The sequence below is a fragment of the Bos javanicus genome, chromosome 5 (genome assembly GCF_032452875.1).
Source record: "Bos javanicus breed banteng chromosome 5, ARS-OSU_banteng_1.0, whole genome shotgun sequence".
Classification (NCBI taxonomy): Eukaryota; Metazoa; Chordata; class Mammalia; order Artiodactyla; family Bovidae; genus Bos; species Bos javanicus.
Window position 1 is genome coordinate 101,047,359 of NC_083872.1, and position 25,119 is coordinate 101,072,477.

The 25,119-nt window shown below is 38.6% G+C and overlaps 1 protein-coding gene and 1 pseudogene across 1 annotated transcript in view; both read left to right on the forward strand.

Moving 5' to 3' along the window:
• Nucleotides 1–25,119, forward strand: part of KLRB1 (killer cell lectin like receptor B1) — a 119,881-nt gene that overhangs the window by 84,340 nt on the left and 10,422 nt on the right. The gene's annotated exons all lie outside the window — the stretch shown is intronic.
• On the forward strand, nt 8,633–9,307 carry LOC133248627 (male-enhanced antigen 1-like; annotated as a pseudogene).

Below are 25,119 nucleotides of genomic sequence, written 5' to 3' on the forward strand. Positions count from 1 at the left end.
ACATAAAAATGATGCTAAATTGTATCCTTTAACTGTTCTGAAAAAGTTTGTGTTCATGTAAGTTGTTTTAAAAATAATTTGGCAATAACTAAAATGATAACAAATCATTACTTATTGTTTAAGTAATAACTGACTATTAGTTACTTAGGATTTTAAATGTTTAAATAATTTGGCCAAGAAGTTATACTCTTAGGAATGTGTATCTATTTAAGATTTATTTGTTTATTGGCTGTGGTGGGCCTTTGTTACTGCACTCAGACTTTCTTTAGTTGTGATGCGTGGGCTCAGTCATTGCAGCTCAAGGGCTCTACAGTGCTGACTCAGTAGTTGTGGCACATGGGGTTATTTGCCCCACAGCATGTGGGATCACCCTGTACCAGGGATCAAACCAGTGTCCCCTGCATTGCCAGACAGATTCTTAACCACTTGACCACCAAGGAAGCCCAGGAATCTATAACTTTAAGAAATCATAAATATAAAAACAATTTGCACAGGTACATTTATTGTCTCAATAATTATAAAAATAAACACATGGAAATACTCCGTATCCAACAATAAGAGAATGATGAAGTAAACTATGGGAAATTCAATTGATAGAATATGATGCAATCAATAAAATTATTGTTTCTGTTCAGACACTCAGTCGTGTCCAACTCTTTGAGACCCCATGGACTGCAACATGTCAGGCTTCCCTCTCCTTCACCATCTCCTGGAGCTTGCTCAAATTCATGTCCATTGAGTTGGTGATGCCATCCAATGATCTAATCATCTGTCATCCCCTTTTCCTCCTGCTTTCAATCTTTCCCTAACATCAGGGCATTTTCTAATGAGTTGGCTCTTTTCCCCAGGTAGCCAAAGTATTGGAGCCTCAGTTTCAGCATCAGTCCTTCCAAAGAATATTCAGGGTCAATTTCCTTCAGGATTGACTGGTTTGATCTCCTTGCAGTCCAAGAGTCTTCTCCAACACCACAGTTCAAAAGCATTAATTCTTAAGATAACTACCCCCGCCCCCCACTGTAGAATGATGAAACCTAGAAATTAAAAATCAGATAATGTTGTGTCCAATTAGAAAATTATAAGATGGCCTTGGCTTTTTTGTCACTGTTTTGGAGATTTTCTTTCACTTTCTTATGGTCACAGAGTGGCTTTGATGAGGTTGGTGTCCTGTGATGTTCCCACCTCTACAACAGAAATATATCCAGGCCTGACTGTGACTGCCACGTCATCTCCTAGCAATGTCAAGGTCTAGCTATTCCTGTCAGCTGGGGGCAGCATTTCATACATTTCAAAGGCAGCTTTTGTCCTCACAATAAGAGAAAGCTAGCTCCAGGTGAACTGGATACCCACATCAAGAATATGACTATCTGATTGGAAGATATAAAAGACTGTGTACAGGACATCTAACTTACTAAAAGTCTCTCAGCCAATATGTACAGAGACAGTTTCCAATGAGACTGGAATAGAGTATGTCTTTTGTCAAGACTCCCTCTTCCCTAGAAAACACTGATTGACCACCAAATAAATTTTCTATCTTTTCTTACTTTATCATTGGACTATCCTCCTTTCCTGTGCATTTATTTTTTTTCCTTAAATATTGAATGTTAGAGTAACATAACTTTTTTCATGAAAAATTCCATATTTGACCTGTGTTTGAGGACTCAGTTTCAAAGGCTGTGAGACTGTATTTTTCTTTCTTCTAATGTTTGACCCCTAGTAGATGAGGCTGATGTAGAGGCTTGTGCAGGATTCCTGGCAGGAATACTATGTATGATTATTCAAAAGAAAATGAAGTAAGTACAAATCTAACAATATGCCTATAAGATATGAGTCCTAATGGCTACAAAATGATAATAAAAGATGGGGCTTCCCTGGTAGCTCAGTAGTAAAGAATCTGCCTGCCAATTCAGGAGTTGTGGCTTCAATTCTTGGGTCAAGAAGAACCCCTGGAGAAGGAAGTGGAAACCCACTTTGGTATACTTGCCTGGGAAATCCTATGGATAGAAGAACCTGGTGGGCTGTAATCCATGGGGTCACAAAGAGTCAGACATTATTAAGCAACTTAACAACAACAGCAATAAAAATATATAAGAAGATTTCAATAAAGAGATAGATCAAGTTCATGGAATTTTGTCAATAGTCTCCAGTAGCATGCTGTGGGCTTGTGAAATATTTAACAGTTCTCTTGTACTTCAGGAGGCATGTGTCTTAATCATCTATTCATATATTTTATTTAAAGGAAAGTAACTCCTTTTGATTTGACATGATGGGTTTCTTTAGAATGAACTGTAATAAGAAAAAAATACATTTGAATATGTATTAGGTCAGATTTTTGAAATGTAAAAGAAATTTGTCACAGAAAGACTGTGACCTTTCCACTACAGTAAGGGTAAAAATTGAAGGCAAAGAAACTCAAGAATGGTCATGGAAGAACAGTTTTAGAGTTATTGGAGGAATATAGATGTCTACAGGTTTCCAACTGATGTCATCATTAGTTTTGCTTTTTCCTGTTTTATTTTTCCTGTTTTATTTTTTAATATGAAAATGGGGAGGAAAATTAGTTGTTAAATGTATTAATGAGAGAGAAAGAGTTTACCCTGGGGAAAACAATGTATTCCTTCCCACTACTGTATTTTATTCATTTTAAGTAGGGTAAGGAGGAGTATTGACACCTCAAGCAACTGTGGATGTCACATTGTCTTTTCTGCTTCCATAAGAAAAAGAAAAAAACAAACTTGATTTGTCCTGGTAATTTGAAAACTTTGATCTAAAGTATCAGTTCCAAAATATTGTTTAAACATTGTTTTTGCGTCTTCCAAATTTGGCACAAATGGACTTTTGAACCAGTATCTCTAAGTGACCTGGAAGTTGATCTCAGAAATTAGCCACTTTGCCATTAGTCATGCTCATAGCATGTGCTCCTGAGACCCCATGACAATGTGAGATTTCTGTTTAAATGAGTAGCCATTCTGAATCTGGATGTTTACTCTCTTATAATTTCATTTGAACATCTTACTTGGGTTAGTAGTCTTGTCTATAAAATGAATGCTTTTTTGTATAAGAAGGAGCTGATATTTTTTATCAATTCAATTTAAAGGAGTCAAAAAATTGATATTATACAGTGCATCTTGCCTTATGTCCTTTCTACTTGGAGTTGATTCCATTTTTTAACCCAGTACTAATGAAGCTGCTAGAATGTTTTCCTTGTAACAATTGAAACATCAGTTTTGCATGTCTGATAGCTTGGTAGGCTGTCAACTTCATGACCACATGGTTATTTTTGCCAACATCCCTACACTGGTTTCTGTTTTCCTCGCTCCATTTGTCCTTTTATCTTCTGTGTTAATTGAAAAGAAACAATTCATTTTATCATTCTCTTGGTTTGGTTTCAATAACTTCTATTTTCTTACACAGCCAATGGCCATCTTGTCATATCATGACATGTGTGCTTTTTCTACCTATACTTCTAGTTTCTTGGGTTTTTTTCCCATGGAGTTTTGTGAGGACTCTCCTGTGTAATTGCCAAGGGCTGAGTCAGATCATTTTGATACAAGGGGAATACCTTGTGGCTTCAGAGAATGTTTTCAGCCTCATTTAGGCTTTGCACTTAGCTTATTTTTAGCTACCTCTTAAAGTCTGGTTAAGAGCTTATTCCAGATTTCAGCATGCAATGCTAAAAGTGTATCAGTCATTTCTGGGCAATCAGAAACAGAAGTAGCACTTGTCACTGTGGACACTGGGCACCTTTCATGATTTGTTATCCCATAGCCAAGGTGGACATCTGTGTTGGGTAACTTTTCAGGATAATTTGTTTCCAAGTCATCCACAGCTTCTACAGACTGAAAGAGAATTCATATGGCTCTTCATTCATGAGTAGTATTTCAGAGGATGGAGATGATGCTTTTTGCTTTGTTTTTCTCAAAGATGAATTAAAAAAAAAAAAAAGATGAATTCTCTAAGAATGTGGTATTGCTTCTGGGTTTTCTTTTCTTTGAAACTTTGTGATGACTGTATTTCCATGAGAAGTAAAGACAAAACATTTCTGAGGTTGGGGTGGACAAAGGCAGACAGTAAAAATCGGAAAATCATTTTGAAATGTTTCATTTTCAGTTTACCAAAGAATCTATTAGATTGTTAAGAGTTACAGGGAATGAAAACAAAAAAAGCTTCTTTTTTCATTCCCTGTAACTCTTAACAATTTAATAGATTCAAATTGATGTATGGCAAAACCAATACAATATTGTAAAGCAATTAGCCTCCAATTAAAATTAAAAAAAAAACTGTGACAGAGACCAAAAAAAAAAAAAGAAAAGAAAGAACAAGGAAGGCTTCTTTATAGATACAAAAACAGCAATCATTAAAAACCATCAACATTATTCCAAACAACCACAGTAAAATATCCCTCATTGGTTAATTTAGCCTTAAATGAAAATGAAATGTTAGTCAATCAGTCATTCTGACTCTGTGATCTGATGGACTGTAGCCTGCCAGGTCCTCTGTTAATGGGATTTTCCAGACAAGAATACTGAAGTGGGTTGCCATTCCTTTCTCCAGGCAATCTTCCAAGGGATTGAACCAAGGTATTAATTATTCCACTGGACTTTTGGTCAGCAGTTTCATGAAGTTGTTTCTTAACTAAAAAGAGTTCTGGAAATCTTGATCAACACACTGGAAAGATCTGAATATTGTCCAAGTAAGCACATTAGAAGCCTGTCCCCAAAAGTCTATTGTTTGGAGGGGGAGTTTGGGGACTTTGAGGTGTCTGGTTCTGTGTTCTTCCATGGGGCTCAAAGGTGCTACTTCTTCAATTCTGGCCTCTAGCTGGTTTCAGGCCCTTTGTATAAGCATCAGAATAAAACAGAACTGCCTGTAGATGTATAGATACATTTTTTTTGCTCATTTTACAACAGGTAAAATTGGAGTGGGGCTTCCCAGGTGGTACAGTGGTAAAGACTGTGCCTGCCAATGCAGGAGACGTGGGTTCTATCTCTGGGTCTGGAAGATCCCCTGGAGAAGGAAATGACAACCTACTCCACTATTCTTGCCTGGGAAATCCTGTAAACAGAGGAGCCAGATGGGCTATAGTCCATGGGGTTGCAAAAGAGTCAGACACAACTTACCAACTGAGCACACACAAAAAATTGGACTACGTGGAAGTTGAGTAGTTTGCCCAGGGTCACAGAAGCAATAAACAAAGAGTCAAGAACTCCCACCAGGAAACCTGGTTCCTATACTATTATCCCAAACAACTAACTGTAAGATGTACCACTACCACCTCCTACACACACATACACACACACACACACACACACACACACACACACACACACATGCTGGTGTTCTTAGCAAAGCCACTTATCTTCTGAGGAGCCATCCCTGTCTTAATTGAAACCCTCCCTCTGGCATTTTGAGGTGCTGTTGTCGATGTGTCTGCCTCAAGTAAGCCCCGGGAGGCCCATAGTTTGAAGTTGTTCCAAATATGCCTGGAACAAATTTATCTCCAAGGCCAACCTCTGTGAACACTGAGGGCCTGAGACAAGATCCCTGCTAGCCATGAGGTCCCCTTTGTACACATGAGAAAAAGGGCTTCTTTGGTTGTGTACATGCTTTTTTTAAATGGGTCTCATCTGTCCCTTCAGGGCTGAGACAGAGCCACCCCAACCCATGGAGATATAGAATTTTTCTGAGTTTTCTTATAATAGATCATGCCTACCACAGCTTTTTACATTATGGGTGCAGGACACTTTTTTTTTTTTTAATTTTATTTTATTTTTAAACTTTACAATATTGTATTAGTTTTGCCAAATATCGAAATGAATCCGCCACAGGTATACTCGCGTTCCCCATCCTGAACCCTCCTCCCTCTGCCCTCCCCTACCCTCCCTCTGGGTCGTCCCAGTGCACCAGCCCCAAGCATCCAGTACCATGCATCAAACCTGGACTGGCGACTCATTTCATACATGATATTATACATGTTTCAATGCTATTCTCCCAAATCTTCCCACCCTCTCCCTCTCCCACAGAGTCCATAAGACTGATCTATACATCGGTGTCTCTTTTGCAGTCTCGTACACAGGGTTATTGTTACCATCTTTCTAAATTCCATATATATGTGTTAGTATACTGTATTGGTGTTTTTCTTTCTGGCTTACTTCACTTTGTATAATAGGTTCCAGTTTCATCTTTTTAAATCCAACATTGTTTGTTTAAAAATTACCTTGTCCACTTCCAAAATTCCAACTGGAGTACTTGGCTTAGAGACAGTGAGGTTTACAACTGGCAGAAGATCAACCATGCAGATCAACTGTGCAGCTTGAAGGATTTAATGATGCTGTGCATATAGGAGTGTCAACAAGTCTTTACTGCTTTGAGGTATAGTAGGTTTGCAGTGCTTCCTGTAGAGAGGCCAATGTCTATCACGTTGGCCTTATTTTTGTGGTGAAAGGAGATTTCACAGAATTTTCAACAAAAAATACAACAGGTAAACCTCAGCTGGAAATAGTGGTGGTTGTGGCAGGGGGTGGGGGGCTGCTTTGTAGTTCAGTGCAGACCACAAGGTTCTCACACATTTGCAAGGCACTGTGAGGGCTTCCCAGATAATCACGATGGTGTGATCACTGACCTAGAGCCAGACATCCTGGAATGTGAAATCAAGTGCGCCTTAGAAAGCATCACTATGAACAAAGCTAGTGGAGGTGATGGAATTCCAGTTGAGCTATTCCAAATCCTGAAAGATGATGCTGTGAAAGTGCTGCACTCAATACGCCAGGAAATTTGGAAAACTCAGCAGTGGCCACAGGACTGGAAAAGGTCAGTTTTCATTCCAATCCCAAAGAAAGGCAATGCCAAAAATGGTCAAACTACCGCACAATAGCACTCATCTCACATGCTAGTAAAGTAATGCTCAAAATTCTCCAAGCCAGGCTTCAGCAATATGTGAACCATGAACTTCCTGATGTTCAAGCTGGTTTTAGAAAAGGCAGAGGAACCAGAGATCAAATTGCCAACATCCACTGGATCATGGAAAAAGCAAGAGAGTTCCAGAAAAACATCTATTTCTGCTTTATTGACTATGCCAAAGCCTTTGACTGTGTGGATCACAATAAATTGTGGAAAATTCTGAAAGAGATGGGAATACCAGACCACCTGATCTGCCTCTTGAGAAATTTGTATGCAGGTCAGGAAGCAACAGTTAGAACTGGACATGGAACAACTGACTGGTTCCAAATAGGAAAAGTAGTACATCAAGGCTGTATATTGTCACCCTGTTTATTTAACCTATATGCAGAGTACATCATGAAAAATGCTGGACTGGAAGAAACACAAGCTGGAATCAAGATTGCCAGGAGAAATATCAATAACCTCAGATATGCAGATGACACCACCCATATGGCAGAAAGTGAAGAGGAACTAAAAAGCCTCTTGATGAAAGTGAAAGTGGAGAGTGAAAAAGTTGGCTTTAAGCTCAACTTTCAGAAAATGAAGACCATGGCACCTGGTCCCATCACTTCATGGGAAATAGATGGGGAAACAGTGGAAACAGTGTCAGACTTTATTTTTCTGGGCTCCAAAATCACTGCAGATGGTGACTGCAGCCATGAAATTAAAAGATGCTTACTCCTTGGAAGGAAAGTTATGACCAACCTAGATAGCATATTCAAAAACAGAGACATTACTTTGCCAACAAAGGTCTGTCTAGTCAAGGCTATGGTTTTTCCTGTGGTCATGTATGGATGTGAGAGTTGGACTGTGAAGAAGGCTGAGTGCCGAAGAACTGATGCTTTTGAACTGTGGTGTTGGAGAAGACTCTTGAGAGTCCCTTGGACTGCAAGGAGATCCAACCAGTCCATTCTGAAGGAGATCAGCCCTGGGATTTCTTTGGAAGGAATGATGCTAAAGCTGAAACTCCAGTACTTTGGCCACCTCATGTGAAGAGTTGACTCACTGGAAAAGACTCTGATGCTGGGAGGGATTGGGGGCAAGAGGAGAAGGGGACGACAGAGGATGAGATGGCTGGATAGCATCACTGACTCGATGGATGTGAGTCTGAGTGAACTCTGAGAGTTGGTGATGAACAGGGAGGCCTGGCGTGCTGCGATTCATGGGGTCACGAAGAGTCGGACACGACTGAGCGACTGATCTGATCTGATCTGTGATCACATCTCCTCTAACCATCAGTCAGAAGGGAGGGTGAGGTTGATTCCATCCCACCAAGGGATACATCTGGCCAGAGAGAGGGTCAGAAGGTAGGGGAGGTCACCCGTGACTCTGACAGGAGCAGTTTTGGTGAAGTGGTAGAGAAAAAGAAGAACACCATACACAAACAAAACCAGACATTCATGTGGGTTCAAGGAAGAGACTCGGAGGAACAAGTCAAGAGGGGATTGTAGACAACTCTTTAGAAGATATATTTTGTAAAAAGGAGTACCAAGATAGCTGAAAATTGAAATCATTACAATGAAATTGTGGTTAAAGGTGTTTAACCCAAAGGAATCCTTAATTTAGTTCCAGACACTATTTTTTGTTAACTTATTTAAGAGTTAAATCAGATAGTTTGAAACCATTGACTGTTTTATTCTCACTAGAGAGCCAAGGTCCTAGGTAATGAGACAGGTGAGTTTGGATGGAATGGTTAATGACAGACCAGCAGCTGATGCAGGCATACAGGATCATTGAAAAGAGTGGGCCTGGGATTCAACCTTCGGCTCTGAGTGGCACCTGCCCATTGGCAGCAGTAGTTCTAGTTCTAGGGGGGAGATACCATGTGTTCTGAAATCAGACTGAGGAACTCAGGCTACACCAGGGCCCTACAGAGGGCACTAGGGATTGGAGCAGTGAGGAACCAGAAGAAATGAGAGCAAGACCAGCTGGCTACTCCTGAACCAAGATCCTGAACAGAAGGAGGTAGCCAGCACCAGTGGGTGATGGAGAAGTAGTTGCTGATATCCAGGATCAGATCCATGTGTGACAGAGGAGGCATTGTTCCTGGGCAGATGGAGCTGAAGTCCCTGAAGGACTGGCCCTTAACTGTCTTCTCTGGCTCTGCCAGCCCTGGGGCTTCATTTGCCAGACCCATCATTAGAAAATGAAGATGAAGATGAGGAGTGAGCTACAGCATGGAGCAAACACAGTTCTGTTCCCATGGACCCAGGACCCAGAACGCACAGAACTGATGAAAAGGAGAATGGCTGGAGTACATCTGTCTGCACCAGGGGTTCCTGCCCAGACTCAGAAGATTATCAGTTGCCCAGTGGGAAGATGTGGTATAGTAGGTCCTCCAAGCTAGGCAGAATGGCCTGCCTGGAAGTGACCACCCTTAGAGTGGCTGTATCTACCTGCATTCCAAACCAGAACCAGCACCGTACTGAATACATCTTGGTTGAAATGTCCATCTCCATCCTCCCTATATATACAGCCTATGGACCCTAGCCTGCCAGGCTCCACTGTCCAAGGGATTCTCCACGCAAGAATACTGGAATGGGTTGCCGTACATTCCTCCAGGGAATCTTCCGGACCCAGGGATCAAACCAGAGTCTTTTTAAGTCTCTCTTATGTCAGGCAGGTTCTTTATCACTTGTGCCACCAAGAAGCCCATATATATATATGTATGTCAATCCTAAACTCCCAATCTATCGCCCTCCTCTCCCTCCACTCTTCCTGGTAATTATAAGTTTGTTCTCTAAGTTTGTATGTTTTTGTTTTGTAAATAAATTCATTTGTATCATTTTTTAGATTCCACATACAAGAAATATCATATGATATTTGTCTTTCTTTGCCTGATTTACTTTACTTAATATGATAATCTCTAGTTCCATCCATGTTGCTGCAAATGGCATTATTCATTCTTTTTAATGGCTGAGTAATATTCCATTGTATATATGTGCCATAGCTTCCTAATGCACTCATCTGTTGATGGACATTTAGGTTGCTTCCACGAACATGGACTTAAGACAAATAGAAATACCTACTACTATACACCTCCAAAGGAAAGGATTCAAAATGACAAGTTTTTTTGTTAAATACCTCTTCTTTACATTGTTTTTTCTCTTTTTTCCCAACTGTCATTTCCTGCTGTGTAGTCTTATGTTCCACCCTAGGCATATTTTCATCCCTTACTTCTAATCTACCATTTATAGTTTGTGAACTACTCAAATAATCAAACCCATCAGAATTGTGCATAATGTAACTATGTAACTGATTTTGAACCAGGATCAGAATGGTACACACTTCTGAACAGTATTTATTTTAAGAGCTTTATTCTGAGCACAATGTTTCAGCAGGTCTTTATAAAATTAATAAATTCTTTGATGGACTTAAGTATTATTCATATACTTGATTCTTAACTCTATTAATGAGGTTTTCCTCTCAGTTAAATTAATTACCATAGTGATTAATTTTTGAGTTGTACTCTGTCTCCCATGATGAAATGCAGATCTCCTAATGTGTGAAAGCTGAGTATGTCAGGAGATTTTCCCTATGGAAGACTCAGCCAATGCAGTTCTATCATTTCTCTGCTACAAACAAAGCTGCAAAGTATAGTAATGCACAGGTGCTTATTCTGAGAATTTCTTTCCAGTAGAAAACTACAAGTTTATAGAATATGCACATTCTTCAACTTTATTAGATATTGACAAATTTTTCTTAAAAGAAATTGTAGCAGTTTATATTTTCATTAGCAAATAATGAGAATTCTGGAAAATTATTTGTCATTGACACCTCAAACACTGGGCTTCTCTGGCAACTCAACAGTAAAGAATCTGCCTGCTGGTGCAGGAGAGGCAGAATGGATCCCAGGGTCAGGAAGATCTCCTGGAGAAGGAAATAACAACCCACTCCAGCATTCTTCCCTGGGAAACCCCATGGACAGAGGATCCTGGTGGGCTATAGTCCATGGGATCTCAAAAATGTTGGACATGACTTAACAACTAAAGAGCAACAACCTCAAAGATTGCCTCTCTATCTTTTTATTTCATTTATTTCTTATGGAATGCTTATTAAATGTTTTCTGGCATCTTCTCATTCTATATTCAAAGTTTTTTAAATGTCTCACATTTTTTAAATCTCTTTATTATCCTCAGCTTTAAGTTCAGTTCAGTTCAGTCGCTCAGTCATGTCCGACTCTTCGCGACCACATGGATCACAGCATGCCAGGCCTCCCTGTCCATCACCAACTCCCGGAGTTCACTCAGACTCACATCCACTGAGTAAGTGATGCCATCCAGCCATCTCATCCTCTGTCATCCCCTTCTCCTCCTGCCCCCAATCCCTCCCAGCATCAGTCTTTTCCAATGAGTCAACTCTTCACATGAGGTGGCCAAAGTACTGGAGTTTCAGCTTTAGCATCATTCCTTCCAAAGAAATCCCCAGGCTGATCTCCTTCAGAATGGACTGGTTGGATCTCCTTGCAGTCCAAGGGACTCTCTAGAGTCTTCTCCAACATCACAGTTCAAAAGCATCAATTCTTCCCTGGAGAATTGTCACAGCTATTTGTAAGGCCTCCTCAGACAGCCATTTTGCTTTTTTGCATATCTTTTCAGTCCATGGAGCTGAAAAGAGTCTGACACAACTGAGGACATGAGCACAGGAGGTAAGCCACTAACAGGGTTAGAACCCAAATACAACCACCCAGGTATATGGAACCAACTGCACTCTCTATCAAAACAATCTGTAAGAGTCCTTTCAAAATAAACTTTGAAGGCTGCATAATCACAGTGTGCTTTGGATTTACTCTCTGTGCTTCATAAGAAATTGTCAATGTTACACTTTAAGAATTTCGAAGTATGATAGAACCAATACAATATTGTAAAGTTTAAAAATAAAATTAAATTAAAAAAAAATAAAAAATACCAAAAGGATTACAAAAAAAAAAAGAAGAGAAGAATTAGGTAACTGCTACATGGCTAAAAATAATAAACAATAAAAATAAGTAAATTTGTAAAAGGTAATAATATGAAAGTGAAAGTGAAAAAGAAATCACTCAGTCGTGTCTGACTCTTTGTGACACCAGGGACTGTAGCATACAAGGCTCCTCCATCCGTGGAATTTTCCAGGCAGGAGTACTGGAGTGGGTTGCCATTTCCTTCTCCAAATAAGTACGAAGGAGAGAAAAAAGGGTAAACACCCAGGACTGATTTTCCAGGCAAGAGTATTGGAGTGGGGTGCCATTGCCTTCTCCAAGATATTTATAGCAAGTATTTCCTGTACATAAAGATAACTGACCTAATTCTCTTGCAGTGGAAATTTTTGAACCTTAAACACACACACACACAAATCTGCAGTATTTTTCCTCATTGTCATGTTGAAAATGTTTTGAATATTGGTATAATTCATTCTGAAACAAGCTAGAGTGCATTGACTGTTTGGAAAAGTTTGTATTTGGTCTTGTCTTAATCAGGAGCCCACCAGGCCCCTCCGTTCATGGGATTTTCCAGGCAAGAGTACTGGAGTGGGGTGCCATCGCCTTCTCCTGGCCTGCTGCAATTCATGGGGTCTCAAAGAGTCAGACCCGACTGAGTGACTGAACTGAACTAAACTGAATTGCTTAAATTTAGCAGGCATCATTTTGTTTATGATTCCATACCTGGATAAGCTAGTCAAATGTGCACACAGTTTCATGTGTCAATCTATAACATAATGGGGTGACTCTGCTATACTCTCTAATCTTAGAGATTTTTCCTACGTCTCTCATATCCATTGTCCCACTGTATTCCTCCAACAATTGACCATTTCCTATTCTCTGGTTGGGGAGAGGAAAGAGATCCCATTGAAAACAATGCTCTTACCTTTTTACTATTTTCAAATGCGTATCCTCCCTTCTTTTATTTATTATTACTGAACACTAGCTTTCCATCAGCTATGTAACTTTTCTTGTTATTTTTTCTGTTGTAAAAACACATCATATAAAATTTACATTCTTAATACTTTTTAAACATACATTTAAGTAATGTTAGCTATATTCATACTGTGAGACTGAGCTCCAGAATTTTTTCTTCTTGCAAATCTGAAACTCTATAACTATTAAGCAACTCCCTCCCCACTTCCCAGCCAGTAGTCTATTTTCTGTTTCTGTGAATTTTATGTTTTAGATACCTCTTATAAGTGGGATAATATACTGTCTTTTTATAACTGGCTTATTTCACATAACATAATATCCTCTAGATTCATTTCTATTGCTGAGTGTGACAGAATCTCCTTCCCCCTTAAGGATGAATAATATTCTGCAAAGCCTTTGACTGTGTGGATCACCAGAAACTGTGGAAAATTCTGAAAGTGACGGGAATACCAGACCACCTGATCTGCCTCTTGAGAAATTTGTATGCAGGTCAGGAAGCAACAGTTAGAACTGGACATGGAACAACAGACTGGTTCCAAATAGGAAAAGGAGTTCGTCAAGGCTATATATTGTCACCCTGTTTATTTAACTTATATGCAGAGTACATCATGAGAAACGCTGGACTGGAAGAAACACAAGCTGGAATCAAGATTGCCAGGAGAAATATCAATAACCTCAGATATGCAGATGACACCACCCATATGGCAGAAAGTGAAGAGGAACTAAAAAGCCTCTTGATGAAAGTGAAAGTGGAGAGTGCAAAAGTTGGCTTAAAGCTCAACATTCAGAAAATGAAAATCACGGCATCCGGTCCCACCACTTCATGGGAAATAGATGGGGAAAGAGTGGAAACAGTGTCAGACTTTATTTTTCTGGGCTCCAAAATCACTGAAGATGGTGACTGCAACCATGAAATTAAAAGATGCTTACTCCTTGGAAGGAAAGTTATGACCAACCTAGATAGCATATTCAAAAGCAGAGATATTACTTTGCCAACAAAGGTTCGTCTAGTCAAGGCTATGGTTTTTCCTGTGGTCATGTATGGATGTGAGAGTTGGACTGTGAAGAAGGCTGAGCGCCAAAGAATTGATGCTTTTGACCTGTGGTGTTGGAGAAGACTCTTGAGAGTCCCTTGGACTGCAAGGAGATCCAACCAGTCCATTCTGAAGATCAGCTCTGGGATTTCTTTGGAAGGAATGATGCTAAAGCTGAAACTCCAGTACTTTGGCCACCTCATGTGAAGAGTTGACTCATTGGAAAAGACTCTGATGCTGGGAGGGATTGGGGGCAGGAGGAGAAGGGGACGACAGAGGAAGAGATGGCTGGATGGCATCACTGACTTGATGGACGTGAGTCTGAGTGAACTCCGGGAGTTGGTGATGGACAGGGAGGCCTGGCGTGCTGCGATTCATGGGGTCGCAAAGTTCAGACACGACTGAGTGACTGATCTGATCTGATATGTATATACCACATTTTCTATAACCATTTATCTTTGATAGACATTTAGATTGCTTCAGCTCTTGGCTATTGTGGAAAGTGTTGTTATAAACATGGGTATGCAAATATTTCTTTGAGATTCTGCTTTCAATTTTTTGAATATATTCCTAAAAGTTGGATTATTGGAAAATATAATAGTTCTATTTTTAAATTTTGAGAAACTATGTTCTTTACCATAGTGAATGCACCATTTTGCAATCGAGTCAACAGGCCCAAGGGTTCCAGTTTCTCTACATCTTGCCAACATTTGTTATTGTCTTTAATTTTTTTATATTAATTATCCTAACATGTGAGGTGATATCACACTGTGGTTTTGATTTGCATTTTTCAGACTGTTAGTGATGAGAATCATTGTTTCATATGCTTGTTGGTCATGTGGACATCATCTTTGGAGAAATAAATATTCAAATCCTTTGCTGATTTTTTAGTCAGGCTCTTTGACTTTTTTTGTTGATGAGTCATAGAAGTTCTTAACATATGGGGTTACATATTAACCCCTTATCATGTATTTTCCAAATATTTTCTCCTACTGAGTAGACTGTCTTTTCACTCTGTTGATTGTGTTCTTTAATGCACAAAAGTTTTTAAGTTTAATGCTGTCCCATTTGTCTATTTTTGCTTTTGTTGTCTGTGTTTCTGATATCATGTAAAAGAAATTATTGTCAAGTCATGAAGCTTTTCCTATATCTTTTCTTTTAGAAGTTTTATAGTTATAGGTGATAAAGGTGGAGTCGCTCAGTTGTGTCTGACTCTTTGCGACCCCATGGGCAGTAGCCTGCACCAGACTCCTCCATCCATGGGATTTTCTAGGCAAGAGTACTGGAGTGGTTTGCCATTTCCTTCTCCAGGGAATCTTCCTGACTCAGGGATCGAACCCAGGTCTCCCAGATTGTAGACAGACACTTTACCATCTGAGCCACGAGGGAATGTTCTTATAGACCTTTGATCCATTTTGAGTTAATTTTTGTGTATAGTGTAAGATAAGGGTCAACTTTATCATGTGGCATGAAGACATCTAGTTTTTCCAATATCTTTTTTTGAAAAGATGGTTTTTTGCCCATTGAATATCCCTGGCACTGCTGTTAAAGATCTTATGGCCATAATATGCAGGTGTATTTCTGGATTCTTTATTCTATTTCATTGACCTACTTGCCTATTTCTATGCTAGTACTATGTTGTTTTGTTTACTGTTAATTTGCAAGATGTTTTCAAATCAGAAAGTTCAGTACTCCAACTTTGTTCTTCATTTACAGAATTGCTTTGTTTATTTGAGGTTCCCTAAAGATTCTGTGTGACTTTTAATTTTTTAAAGAATGATTCTTTTATATTTCTAAAAACAAATGCCACTGGGATATTGATAGGGATTGTATTGAATCTGTAGATCAGTTTGGATAGTATGTACATCTTTTTTTAATTGAGGTATAGCTGGTATAAAATATGGTTCATGTATACAACATAATGATTCACATTTTTAAAGGTTATTCCATATTTCTAGTTTTAAAATTTTGGCTATATTCTTTGTATTGTAAAATATGTCTTTATTGCTTATTTTTATTTTATTCATAGCAATTTGTACCTCTTAATCCACTACCCCTATCTTGCCACTCTTGCCTTCCATCTTCTTACTGGTAACCACTAATTTGTCCTCTATATCTATGAGTCTGTTTCTTCTTTGTTATTTCCATTAGTTTACTCTTTTATTTTTTTTCACTTTCTTTTTTTTTTATTTTATTCTATTTTTTAACTTTATAATACTGTATTGGTTTTGCCATACATCAACATGAATCCGCCACAGGTATACACGTGTTCCCCATCCTGAACCCTCCTCCCTCCTCCCTCCTCCCTCCCTGTACCATCCCTCTGGGTCGTCCCAGTGCACCAGCCCCAAGCATCCAGTATCGTGTGTCGAACCTGGCCTGGCGACTTGTTTCATATATGATATTATACATGTTTCAATGCCATTCTCCCAAATCTTCCCACCCTCTCCCTCTCCCAGAGTCCAAAAGACTGTTCTATACATCAGTGTCTCTTTTGCTGTCTCGTATACAGGGTTATTGTTACCATCTTTCTAAATTCCACATATATGCGTTAGTATACTGTATTGGTATTTTTCTTTCTGGCTTACTTCACTCTGTATAATAGGCTCCAATTTCATCCACCTCATTAGAACTAATTCAAATGTATTCTTTTTAATGGCAGAGCAATACTCCATTTTGTGTATATGTACCACAGCTTTCTTATCCATTCATCTGCTGATGGGCATCTAGGTGCTTCCATGTCCTGGCTATTATAAACAGTGCTGCGATGAACATTGCGATACACATGTATCTTTCAATTCTGGTTTCCTCAGTGTGTATGCCCAGCAGTGGGATTGCTGGGTCATAAGGCAATTCTATTTCCAGTTTTTTAAGGAATCTCCACACTGTTCTCCATAGTGGCTGTACTAGTTTGCATTCCCACCAACAGTGTAAGAGGGTTCCCTTTTCTCCACACCCTCTCCAGCATTTATTGCTTATAGACTTTTGGATCTAAATATACGTTTCTCCAAAGAAGACATACAGATGGCTAACAAGCACATGAGAAGATGCTCAACATCACTCATTATCAGAGAAATGCATCAAAACCACTATCAGGTACCATTTCACGCCAGTCAGAATGGCTACTCTATCTTTTAGATTACACTTACAAGTGATCTCATACAGTATTTATCTTTCTTTCTCTGACTTATTTCACTTAGCACAATACCTTCCAAGGCCATCCATGTTGTTGCAAAAGGCAAGATTTTGTCTTTTTATGTCTGAGTAGTATTCCATTGTGGGCTTCCCTGGGAGCAAAAAAGATCGAAGGAGTGACAGATTTCCTCTTCTTGGGCTTCAAAATCACTGCAGATGGTGACTGCTGCCATCAAATCAGAAGACAATTGTTTCTTGGCAGGAAAGCAATGACAAACCTAAACAGTGTGTTGAAAAGCAGAGACATTACTCTGATAACAAATTCTCGATAGTCAAGGCTATGATCTTCCCAGTGGTCACATACAGTTGTGAAAGCTAGACAATAAATAAGACAGAGCACCAAAGAATCGATGCCTTCAAACTGTGGTGCTGGAGAAGACTCCTGAAAGTCCCCTGGACAGCAAGGAGATCAAACCAGTCAATCTTAAGAGTGATCAACCCTGAATATTCACTGGAAGGACTGATGCTGAAGCTGAAGCTCCAGTATTTTGGTCATCTGATGCAAACAGATGACTCTTTGGAAAAGTCCCTGATGCTGGGAAAGATTGAGGGCAGAAGGAGAAGAGGGAGTCAGGGGATGAGATGTCTGAACAGCATCACCGATGCAATGAACATGAACTTGGGCAAACCTCGGGAGGTGCTGAGGGACAGGGAGACCAGGTGTGCTACAGTCCACGGGGTCGCAAAGAGTTGGACACACCTGGGTGACTGAACAACAAGTATTCCATTATGTATATACACCACATCTTCTTAATCCATTCATCTGTTGATGGACAGAGGTTGCTTCCGTATCTTGGCAATTGTCGTTAATGCTGCTATAAAAAATTGAGGGTACGTATCTTTTCATATTAGGGTTTTTATTTTTACAAATACATACCCAGGAGTAGGATTTCTGGGTCATATGGCAAATCTAGTATGCACAAACTAAGAATATTAATCTTAAGTCTTTCGATCCATGAACATGGGATGCCTCTTCATTTATTTCTTCCTTAATTTCAGCAATATTTTGTGGTTTTCAGTGTACAAGTCTGTAACCTCCTTAATTAAGTTTTCCTAAGTATTTTATTCTTTTTGATGCTATTTCTAATTAACAAATTTAATTTCCTTTCCAGATCATTAATTAGTGTATAAAAATGCAACTGCTTTCTGTGTATTGACTTTATTCTGAAACTTAGCCAAATTCATTTATTAGTTCAATAATTTTTTTGTGTGTGTGGAATCCTGCTGTTTTTCTGCATATGAAATTATGTTCTCTCCAAACAGATACATTAACTTCTTTATTTTTTTTAACTTAAATGCCTTTATTTGCTTTTCTTGTCTAGTACTTCCAATACTAGGTTGAAGAGAAGCGGTAAGAGCAGGCATCCTTGCCTTGTTCTAGACCCCAGAGGAAAAGCTCTCAGTTTTATACCATTGATTGTGCTGTTGTTTGTTGCTCAGTTGCTTAGTCGTGTCTGACTTTTTGCCAACCAATGGACTACAGCACACAGAACTTCCTTGTACTTCAGTAACTACCGGAGCTTGCTCAAACTGATGTTCATTGAGTCGATGATGCCACCAAACCATCTGACCCTCTGTTGGCCCCTTCTCCTCTGTTCAATCTTTCCCAGCCTCAGGGTCTTTTCCAATGAGTCAGCCCTTTGCATCAGGTGGCCAAAACATTGGAGCTTCAGCATCAGTCCTTGCAATGAATATTCAGGGTTGATTTCTTTTAGGTTTGACTGGTTTGACCTCCTTGCAAATCAAGGGACTCTCAAAAATCTTCTCCAGCACCACAGTTGAAAAGAATCAATTCAGTGCTCAGCCTTCTTTATGGTCCAACTCTCACATCTGTACATGACTACAAGAAAAACCATAGCTTACGGACCTCTGTTGGCAAAGTGATGTCTCTGTTTTTTAATACACTGTCTAGGATGATCATAGCTTTTCTTCCAAGGAGCAAATGTCTTTTAATTTCATGGCTGCAGTCACTATCTTCAGTGATTTGGGAGCCCAAGAAAATAAAATCCATCACTGTTTCCATTGTTTCCCCATCCATTTGCCATGAAGTGATGAGACCAGGTGCCATGAACTTGGTCTTTTGAATGTTGAGTTTTAAGCCAGTTTTTTCACTCTCCTCTTTCACCTTCATCAAGAGGCTCTTTGGTTCTTCTTCACTTTCTGTCATCTGCAGATGATATCATCTGCAGGGTGATATCATTTGCATATCTGAGGTTATTGATATTTTTCCTGGCGATCTTGATTCCAGCTTAAGATTCATCCAGCTTGGCATTTCACATGATACACTTTGCATATACGTTAAATAAGCAGAGTGACAATATATAGCCTTGACATACTCCTTTCCCAATTTACAACCATTCCATTGTTCCATGTCCAGTTTTAACTGCTGCTTCTTGACCTGCATACAGATTTCATAGGAGACAGGTAAAGAAAGTGAAGTCGCTCAGTCATGTCCGACTCTTTGCGATCCAGTGGACTGTAGCCCACCATGCTCCTCCGTCCATGGGATTTTCCAGGCAAGAGTACTGGAGTGGGTTGCCATTTCCTTCTCCAGAGGATCTTCCCAACCCAGGGATCTAACCCAGGTCTCCCACATTATAAGCAAGATGCTTTACCATCTGAGCCACCACGTATTCCCATCTCTTGAAGAATTTTCCAGTTTGTTGTGATCCACACAGTCAAAGGCGTTAGCTTAGTCAATGAAGCAGAAGTATATGTTTTCCTGGAACTCTCTTGCTTTTTCTATCATCTAATGGATGTTGGCAATTTGATCTCTAGTTCCTCTGCCCTTTCTAAATCCAGCTTGTATACCTGAAAATTCTCAGTTTACACACTGTCAAAGCCTAACTTGGAGGATTTTGAGAATAACCTTGCTAGCATGTGAAATGAGTGCAATTCTGTGGTTTGAACATTCTTTGGCATTGCCTTTCTTTGGGATTGGAATGAAAACAGATATTTTCCAGTCCTGTGGCCACTGCTGAGTTTTCCAAATTTACTGGCATATTGAGTGCAGCGCTTTCACAGCATCATCTTTTAGGATTTGAAATAGCTCAGCTGGAATCCCATCACCTCTACTTGCTTTGTTAGAAGTAATACTTCCTAAGGCCCACTTTACTTCACACTCCAGGATGTCTGGCTCTAGGTGAGAGACCACACCATCATGGTTATCTGGGTTATGAGATCCTTTTTTGTACAGTTCTTCTGTGTATTCTTGTGCTGTTAGCTGTGGCCTTTTCATAACTGATCTTTATTCTATTGGGGTAATTTCCTTCTGTTCCTAATTTGTTGAGTGTTTTTGTCATGAACACGTATGGAATTTTTCAAGTGGTTTTTTCTCCATCAGTTAAAAATATCATGTGGTTTTTGTCCCTCATTTTATTAATATGGTGTATTACATTGACTGATTTTCCTATGTTAAACCATTCAACTATCCCAGAAATAAATCCACTTAGTCATGATATATAATCCTTTTATTGTGTTGTTGAACTCAGTGCATTTGTAGGTTCCTGCAATTTTTATCAGTGTTCGTCAGGAATATTAGTATAGTCTTCCTTTAGTGTCTTTATATGGCTTTGGTATCAGGGCAATGCTGTTCTCATAGAGCTGGACATGTTCCATCTTCTTCAGATTTCAGGAGAATTCGTGTTAATTTTTATTTAAAGGTTAAGTACACGTTTCCAACCAATTGATCTTTTCTTTGCTATGAGATTTAAAAATACTTACTTCTTAAATAGTATTTAAATCTTACCCATTGTTGAATTGTTCAGATTTTCAGTTTCTTCCTGTTTCAGTATAGTACATTTCTAGAGCTATATCCATTTCTTCTAGGTTATCCAACTTGTTGGTATTCAATTATTCATAATATTCTCTTCTTTAATATATATCCCTATATCCTCATCAATTATTTTAAATTCTTTGCCAGGTAGCTCATTGATCTGATTCTTTTAGAATCAGCTCCTGGAGTTTTTCTTTTATTGCTTTATTTGTTATGTTTTGTCATCTTTGTTATGGTTCTCAGTTGTATATGTGTGTATATCCTCTGTATTTGTCTTTCTACCTATCATAGTGACAGTAAATTTCTAATTTCTAATAATCTGTGTTTAGAAAGGGTTACAGAGGAGATTAGATGATCAATGAATTCAATAACACAACTAAAAAAGTCTCCAAATGTAAGTTCTCTTGAGGAATTTATTTTATATGTATATAATGGTAATTGAATAATAAGGGTCTTTTCAATTATATAATTGTGAAGATGGTTGAACAAAAAATCCATCGATACACTTCACACTATATATGGACAAATGAAGACTCTCCTTTGGTTTATATTTCTACCAGTTTATACTTTTGAAGCTCACATAATTTTGCAAGATTCTGGTTCAAAAGTATACTCTTTCCTCATCAACTGTTTTTAATGTGGCCATTGTGGAGTCCTTGTGGTCATAGTCATAACTTGAAATTAAACTTCAGTGCACAGCATTCTTTTAAGCTAAGAATAGTCTGGATGTTTGGCTCTTTGTTTTCTCTGTTCTATTACTCAGTGGCCTTTTCCACATTTACAACCTCATTTTCCACATTTCACATTCTTGAGGGGAGAGGACAAATATTTAAAGAAGATTTTAGAGGTTTTGAGAGGTGTCCTGCAGGGTTTTGGATTGGTTTGGTTTGGTTTGGTTTTTGCATTAGTGTTTATGTTTTACAACCTTGTATTAAATATTGTTTATCCTAATTCCTAACTTTTTTGGAGCCAAATCAGAGTGCTTCATTTCCTTCACTCTGGTCCCAGCACAGAGAAAGGTATTCAAAAAGGATGGCTATGAAGACAACAGCAAACCGTCCTAGAATTTGTCAAACAGGCCAATTAATTAAAGAAAGTAGATATTGGGTTGGCCAAAAAATTCGTTTGCATTTTAACTCAACTGAACTTTTTGGCTATCCCAATATTGCATGTCTAAATATGCTTGACACCCAGTAAATGGGTTTTCTCACTAATTCATAGAAAACCCACTGCTGTGTAGGTAGGTGTGGGTAGGTGAGAACATAAGAAGACAACAAAGCTTTTCAGAAATGGGCACTTCGTTTGGCTGATCTTGCCTCATAGAACTTAGGGTTTTTTCTTTTATACAGCATTAGTGCTACATTCTGCCATTTGCAATGGACAATCAGCCGGTGTACGAAAATTCAAACTTAGCCAGGGATTCTGCCATTGAAAGGTCATCACCCTCTTCTCTTTGTCAGAGTAAGTGACTTTAATTTTCCTTCTGGCATTGGTATATCTTCCAATACTTGCATTTTTCTCTTAAATTTGTGGTTTTAAATCATGACTCTGAAGATGAGCAGCAGTCATATGCTAATGTTAAATAGATATAGCATGTCCTGTCTATAGGTAATCACAGATATGGGAAAAAAACCACATCTTGTAGGTTTGTTTTTTATCAAGATAATTTTGTGAAAAGTGAACATCACTCTTATCACTGAACCTTGGGAAAAGGATTCTTTAAGAAATATTTTACATCTATGAACATATGAACAAAGAAGTATTTTTCTTTGTCTTTTTGGTTTTTCTGCTTCACCATGCACCATGCATGATCTTTGTTCCCAGATCAGGGTTCACATCCATGCTCCCTGCAGTGGAAGCTTGGAGGCTTAACCACTGAACCACCAGAAAGTCCCCTTTTTGTTTTTCAGTTTGTTTATTTTTTAACAAAGGAGTATGTTTAGAGATACTTTACTACCTTGCTGTAATAGTTACCTACTTTATTCCAAATTCCTTTATAAATTACTGTAAGTTCCAATGCATTTGCACCCATGATGTTCCCTTCAAAACACTGGAGTGTAGTCTTAATGATTGACATCTTTCACTCTACAAAAGGAAGGGAAAAAATGTTCTGAAAAAAATGATATTCAAGATCAAAGACTTGAATAGAATCACAATCTGATGATTTTTAAATTAAAATGTATATCAGCTTAGAAGGAGGTAAGCCACAGGACATGGGAGAAAATCATTGATGAAACTATTTGACATTTGTTGAAGTTGGCAATTTTGTGTGTGTGTGATCTAGTATTCTGAGTGAAGGAGATAGGGATTCTAACATGAGGTAATGGATTCCATGGGCTGGGGATGGATGAAAAGAAACTAGAAACTAAGTAGAAAAATGTATAAAATTATCATAATATACTACTGCCTTCTGATGTCAAACCAAATTTACTAATATTGTAATTTTTATCCCATGTGATATTCATTTCATAGTGTACTTAGCACATGGGTTGTATCTTTTTAAGACCGTTTGGTATAATTTGAAACTATTAAATTATCAACATTCTAAATTGGAGATTGAAAAGTCTTAGGGTTACAAAAGAGTTTGATGATACTTTCATATGGGGTAATGGAAATTTGGGGAATTTTGATAACTACAGTGAGAGTTTGGTTAAGCTACAGGTATTTTTTGATGTGAAAGAGCAAGGCTTTCTCTTCCCTATTCAAATCAAGCAAAAGTGGAAGAAAGGAGGATGGTGTTGAAAGGACATTTTGGAGAATGAGTATACAGAAAGATGGCAAGATTTTCCTCAAAAGCTACTATCTATGATCCCAAGTCAATGGGGCCAGAAAATCTGTCTATTTTGATTGCAATCATTATTCCACAAAATATCATTCTAAAAGTAACTCTGAAAAACAAAATAGAATAAAGTAAGAACAAAATGTGTGCTTATAAACACTTGACTGAAAAAATGCATAACGTAAAAGTTGAGAATTATGTATTTGGTGACTTTACTGAGGACCATAGCCAAGAAGGTAGCCTCTTAGATAACTCTAAGGAACTTTCCCAAAAGGCGACGGAGGATCCAGGATTTATAGGAGTTTTTGCTTAAAACAAAAGGAAAAACATGTAGTTGAATGTCAAAAGACGACTGCTGATCACAAAAACAGATGTCTCAAGTTAATGATTTTAGTGCTTTTCTACATGTGGGAAGACACACACAAAAATCAATCATTCTTATTGAAATCAATCACTCACATATATTTTAAATACCCAGGCTTTTATCCTGTTTTTCCTCTATCCTGAATTCCCCTCAGGCTTCACCATCGGGGCAGCTGCCCTGCTTGATGGCTTTATGGTCGCAACATCTCTTGTTTATTGAAATGGCAGGTGACATTCTTTCTCTGCACATTGACCTGGTATTACAATTATTGTGAAACTACCCCTGAGCTCTTTGGCTGAACTGTTCAGGCTATGGGACTGTGGAATAGTGATTATATTAAAGACATTTGGGAAAACCAGACAGAGATGTGAGTTGTGACTTATTTAATTTATAATTTCTTATAAAAGTAGATAAGTGTTGGCAAAATGCCTCTAGTGTTTATCTTTTCATCCAAAAATAAGCACCTGAGGCAGATGTGCCCTGGTGCTGGGGCGACTGTAAGTGAACAAAATAGTGAAAAAATATTTTCTATTCTTGTGTTTATATTATACTACTAGGAAGACATACATATAAATGAATAAGTATATTATGTATTAGATGATATTAAGTGCAAAAGAGAAAACTTTATATGCATTTGTCATTTCCACCCCCTTGGTCTCTTGTTTATTTATTTTAGCTGCACTGGGGCTTTGTTGCTGCATGCAGCCTTTCTCTGGTTATGGTGAGGGGGGTTACTCTTCACCTGCAATGCATGGGCTTCTCACTGTGGTGGCTTCTCTTGTTGTGGAGCATGGACTTAGTTGTGCTGTGGCACGTGAAATCTTCCTGGACCAGAGATCCAACCTCTGTGCCCTGCGTTGGCAGGCAAATTCTTAACCACTGGACCACCAGGGAAGTCTTCAGAATCCTACTTTAAGATGATTGGTAAATGATCTTTTCTGCCCCTATCCCTCATCCTACATCTAGCTCTTTGTTATGTGATCCAAACAACCTTTGCGTTTTGTACCAAATGAACTCAACTGAGTTAACCTGGTATATTTTCTTAATCTCTCAGATGTTTGTCAGGGTCCATGTCAGCATAGATTCGCTCTGAAACTTGGGTGTGCTGGGATTATTCTTCTTGCCTTTACTGTGATTGCATTG